The sequence below is a fragment of the Trichechus manatus genome, unplaced genomic scaffold (genome assembly GCF_000243295.1).
Source record: "Trichechus manatus latirostris isolate Lorelei unplaced genomic scaffold, TriManLat1.0 scaffold00035, whole genome shotgun sequence".
In the NCBI taxonomy this organism is placed as follows: domain Eukaryota; kingdom Metazoa; phylum Chordata; class Mammalia; order Sirenia; family Trichechidae; genus Trichechus; species Trichechus manatus.
In genome coordinates, this window is record NW_004443971.1 from 578,907 (window position 1) to 585,058 (window position 6,152).

The 6,152-nt window shown below is 34.5% G+C and overlaps 1 pseudogene; it reads left to right on the plus strand.

Moving 5' to 3' along the window:
- The first annotated feature begins 1,422 nt into the window (after positions 1-1,422).
- Positions 1,423-2,342, plus strand: LOC105756221 (olfactory receptor 4Q2-like; annotated as a pseudogene).
- Positions 2,343-6,152: the final 3,810 nt, after the last annotated feature.

The window sequence follows — 6,152 nt, forward strand, 5'->3', positions numbered from 1 at the left end:
TATAGATTTACTATATTTTAAATATAACTTTTCTATCCTTTTTTCTTTATTATGTAACCATTTCCATGTTAAGGGAGCTCTTTGTAACTCATTTTAATAAAATAATATTAAATTTTAAGGTATTTTCTCCATATAATTTCTTGATATTTTCAATTATGAAAAAGTATATTACAAATGTAATATTTATGGTTACATAATAGCCTTGAATAAGGAGTATATATATTTTATTACATTTTATTTAGTTAAAATTTACCTTTTTTAAATATTTTATTTTTATTGATTTCGTCAAATGAAAGTATACAGTTCATGAATTTAGAGGAGGCAGAAACTATAAGATAAAGAAAATTCTCTAAATTATTCTAAACTTTAAATTATGAAGTATGTCAATTTCTTAAAATGTTGCTCTGCGTGTGACAGAACTTAGCTTAATAGCAGCTCTCACAAGCCCCTAGAATTCTCAATAAACTACCACCTATTTCATGTTATGCATAGCACCTTCCAGTCATTGCTTACACAGAGATGGATAAAATACACACCACACGCACATACACACACACACAAAAGAATGACTAATTTTTATTTTGGGAAGCAATTAATTTTTACTCAATTTGGTAGGGTAGTCAAAAGGGAGAGTCATTCAAATGCATTAGTACCTATTTTATGATTCTGTTTGGATCATGAAAAGTATAATCTGTGCCTATATGCCCACAGTATGATTTAAGATGACAAGCTAATTATACAGACAATAATAAATTGGACAGCCAGTCAGGAAACTTAGGAAGGAGTCAATGAAATAGCCACAAGCCTGATGTGAATGCGATTCTTCCTCCAGCCATTTGCACAAGGGAGAGCTCCATCCAAATTAGCTTGATTGGGAATTAAAAACACAAGGTTATTAGAGCAACCAAACTATCTACATAATGTGATTTTCTACCCCAAATAGAACCTCTACACAACATAAATTCTGTTCTCTGGAATCTTAAAATTTCTCCTGAAATTCTCACTTCAAGTTTTTTTTTTTCCCCTAAAGAATTTTATATTTTAAGTATTAATATCTTGGGGAAATGTAGCATATTTCTTAAGACTAAATGTGAAGAAGGAGAAAGAAAATACTGATTGACGGAAGAACGAGATGAATCAAGTCAAAGACCAGGTGGCTTCATGCTCCAAAGCATTTTAGCCCACTTCAACGTTGACCTAAGGTTGGAGTTGATTGGAATGTACATATATTCGTATCAGCTAAGGATAAAATAATTTCTTCTAGCTAATCAATCAGTATTCATCTTAGAGAAAATGTATCTCTTTTGCAATGAACAGATTCTTGAATATGGTGTGAAATACATTATTCCTTTCTAATGTTACTAATTCCACATTGTTTATTTTACTTTATTTATTTTTTTAATTTAGGGGAAGCCAGGTCAAATGGATGAAAACCAAACAGAAGTTGCAGAGAATTTGTCCTAGAAGTCTTCTCCCAGCTACCAGTTATAGAAGGAGTGCTGTTTGTATTATTTCTCTTCTTCTATGTGTCCACTTGGGTAGGCAACGTCCTCATCATGCTCACAACGTCCTCTGATAACTGCCTGAATTCATCACCTATGTATTTCCTTCTTGGCAATCTTTCCTTCCTGGACCTCTGTTATTCAAATGTAACTACTCTTAAGCTTCTGGCTAACTTCCTTGAAAATGAAAAACTCATTACCTACGATCAATGCATACTGCAGCTCTTCTTCTTCCATTTTGTAGGGGCAGCTGAGATTTTCCTTCTCACGGTGATGGCTTATGATTGCTACGTTGCAATTTGTCGCCCCCTGCACTACACCACTATCCTGAGTCGAAGGTTATGCTGGTTTTTGGTAGCTGCTTACTGGCTTGCGGGATTTATGCACTCCATTGTTCAGACAATTCTCACTATCCATCTGCCCTTTTGTGGGCCAAACTAGGTAGACAACTTCTTTTGTGATGTTCCTCCTTTCATCAAACTTGCCTGTGCAGACACTTCTGTCATTGAATTACTAATGGTGTCTAACAGTGGGCTGATCTCTACCAGATCCTTTGTGGTTCTGATTTCTTCCTATACTACTATCCTGGTCAAGATTCGATCCAAGGAGGGAAGACAAATGCACTCTCTACCTGTGCCTCCCATCCAGGGTGGTAACATTCTTTTTTGGACCTTGTATTTTCATCTATGCTCTGCCTGTCTCCACTTTCTCCGTGGACAAGTTGGTGTCTGTGCTCTACCATGTTGTTCCCCCATGCTGAATCCACTCATCTACACATTACAGAACAAAAATGTCAAATAAACCATGCGGAAGCTGTGGGACAGGAGTGGACTTAACTAGGAAAAAACAAGAGACATGAGAAGTTGAAGGTAGTTTTTGAAGGTAGAGAATCTGAGGTTAGAATAATGACTTTTGAATAGTCCTTTGAATGCTAATGAATTAGGAGGCGGTAGCCTAGTTGTTTTATTTTTTTTTATTAAACAATAATACTTATTTCTAGCTTCATAATTTAAATGTGAACTATAACTCAGAAATATTCTGTCATAACAAATTATTCTGTCTTCAGCTTTCTTTTCTTTTTTGAAGCAAATCTGCTGTTTTTTTTTTTTCAATCAGCTTGTGTTCTTCCATCATATCCATTCATCTGACCAAATTTTATTCCATTCGGTTTGCCATTACATACTGTACGAATAACTCTTTCAAGCTCTCATGTCAGGTTCTTCTCCATCTTGATATAGGTTCTATTTTTTTTATCAATTGTATCTTATTCTAACTAGATGTTTACAGTTAATTAACAAGGAATTTATATGTATTTCTCACTGTCACAAATATTTAAAGAAATATCAGTTAAATGAATTAGAATTCATTATATTTATGTGATTGTGTAACAACAAGTAAATAAGATACATTATTCAGCTTTCTCACATCACCATACTACTTATTAACTATCCAGTAGTGTGACTAAGAGGTCAATTTACTGATAGTGTGGGTCCAAACTTACCTCTTTGAATGGCAAACCAAGTGTATCTGGACAGATCATTTAAATTATTGAACCCCTAATTTTCTCATTTGCAACATATGTAGAATAACTCTTACCTCTTAGTACTGTTGTGACGACTAAAAATGACAATAAATGTGAACGTGTCTATCTTGGTGCCTGGCTCAGTTCAACAATTATTTATTCATTAAAATAGCTTTTTAAATGACTGTAAGATATGGGTAATAAAATTCTAAGTTACTTAATTTGACTTAATTCAACAACAGTCTGATCTACTGCTGCTTGTTTTTGAAGGATGTTGTAAAGTGTGCAGAAATTGATTCATAATATTTTTACTTTTATCAATTATTGGGGATAGTTTATATTACTTTCACCCTCATCAAAAAACATCTCACTGACAGGTTTTATGCTTAGAGTTAAACTAAGACTAATTCATCTGTCTGGTTACTGCTTACCGAGATTTTATGATCAAACATAAGAACATTAAATTGACATTCAAGGTTAGAATAAATTAGACCCAAATAAAATGTAAATTTAATATACAAATGCACTATGAAGTATTTTCATGTTTGCAGCTTTTTTAGTAAGTGGATTATAGAAGCAATTTCAATACCTAATTGGTACAACAAACAGACACTGAAGATAAGAATGTCTGGAAAATTCATCAAAGGCTGAGATTGTGTCTCTACCATCTTCATTTTCCTAACATCTACCAAACTGTCCAACTTGTTGAATGAACAAAGGAGGATTTTAGATCTTCTTTGATCAGTGTAGTAATGATTGTTGTTGTTAGTTGCCATCAAGTTGACTTCAACTCATGGTAACCTTATGTATGACAGAACCCTATACATCTTCATGATCATTGTTATATTTGAGTCTATTGTTTTGTCCACTGTGTTAATCCATCCCACTGAGGGCCTCCTTTTCCTTCACTGACCTTCCACTTTATCTATCATGATGTCCTTTTCTAGTAATTGGGAGTTAACAATTGGGGAGGAGATGTTTAAGAGCTGTTTACCTTTCCCATACTTGAAAGTTAGCTTGTAAATTAGAGAATTATTCAGTGAAACATAGGAAACTTTTTTTTAAGTAAAAAGAAAGTTTTATTTGGCATATATTCAAAAGAACAAAAGTGGGAAGCTGACAAACATGCTGCCAGAGCTACAATGTCTGCCCGAATGCAAGGAAATATCACAGAACAGACAAAAGTAGGAAAACGGACAAACATGCTGCCACAGCCATGTCTGCCCGAGTCCAAAGAACAGTTACAGAGTCTTCATTATATATTAACATTACAAATGGGCAAAACCATTGAAAGCTTAGCCTTTTCACAGATTGGCTAGAAACTGTGATCCTACATTTTGAATTGTCTTTGTTAACAATCATTGGTACAGGTTTCAGTGAAGACAATCAGGAGGGTCTTCATTGGTCCAACAAATTTCTATTCACTAAATGTTAATAAAGATAAGAGTGGAAAGTCTTTTGCGTTCTGTTAGAGGGGCTTTTGTGAAAACTTCCTTAAGATAATTTCTGAGATTGTCCCATATATTGTCTATCTCAGGGCCCAGTTGATTGGTCTCTGTGAGTCTGTGAGGGCCCAGCCCCAGCTGGGTCACAATTCTCCATGCTCAAGGTCAGGGAATAATGATTCCAAATATTATTTATAAATCATTCCCTCCTTTTGATTGGAGATTGGAGATAACACATCAATGATCAATACCTGGACTTAGTTGAGCTCCTAGATGGTGGCCATTGCAGGCTCTTTAAACTCATGGTGCTGGTTTTCCACCAGATACCATCTGGTTCTTCACCAGGATCTTAAGAGCAATGTTTTCATCAATCACATTGCAAGAGTGAGCAGAATCAATGTACATCAAAATTTTAGCCTGAGGCCTTCTTTGCCGTTTAGGTGTGTAAGACAATAGAGGATATATTTTATTATGCCTAATACTATCAGGATGTAGACTAAGAATATTACTATTCATTGCAATAGTGATCTAGCCCATGTACTTATTCCTGATGGTAACCAACCAAACAAATCCAGTGTTTGTAAGTGTTACAGTGTGTAACCAAGTAGCTTGCTGTCTAATTCTATGTATATCTTGTTCTACTTCTCCTGTGTTATTCATCCAAATGCAACAATAGGTATACACTACAGCACAGACTACACTAATAAAAAAACTAAGGCTATTTTGTTATCTTATGTCACCTTGGCTTATGAAATCAGAGCTCACCTTTGTGCTTCCACCTCATCTTTTATTTGTCCCATAGTGACTGACAAATTTTCTTAAAGATTTCTCCAATTCAGATATACCATAAGTAGGAATTAAAGCTACCAACCATACCCTGAATGTTGGACCAATGGGTTTTCTTCTGACTTTCATTTTACAATTTTAACATTACCTTTTCAGTATTTACTAGCATTGTTACTATGAATACTTAAAGATAATCCTAAAGTTTCCAAAGTGTATTGTCCACGCATTCATCAGGAATCTAAACAAGAGATTGCCCACATAAATTCACTGGCAGTTGGAAAGGGATCATCTAAATTAGTATAGTTGGATGTATCACACAGAAACATATATCCATAAGGAGCACACAAAGTTTGTCCAGATGAAACAGAAAATACAGAAAAATTTACATGTGATAACAAAGTTTCCGTTAGAGAACTAATGATTAGCAAGATAATACAGGATGGACCTCTCCTGCAGGAAGTCTTTAGTTAGTCTGTTTAAAACATACTAAATGTTCCTTCCAGGGGCAAGCTGCCCCTCCTTTGTTTACTTATTAGCAGTCATGGGTCACTTTCTCAGAAGCAGAAATGGTACCAAAGACAAAACGGAGTCTGAGCCATGAGGTTGGTCTCCTCTGAGAACCCGGTTTCTTTAAGATACATAATTTTCTGTATAGTAAGAGGGTGAAAGTTTGATTACAAACATTAGACAGGTATTTCATATGACACTTTCTTAAAGAGTGATTAAAGTAATTACTAATTTACCCTAAACATAACTCTCAGTCTGATCTTTGAAGTTAGTTTCTTAAAACAGACTCAATTCTTAAAAAAAAAAAAAAAAAAAAAAAAAAGCACAATACCCAAAGCAAAATGGTCTTACTGGTTTATCTGGACCATTTTTTGAATCAAAGTGGTTTCA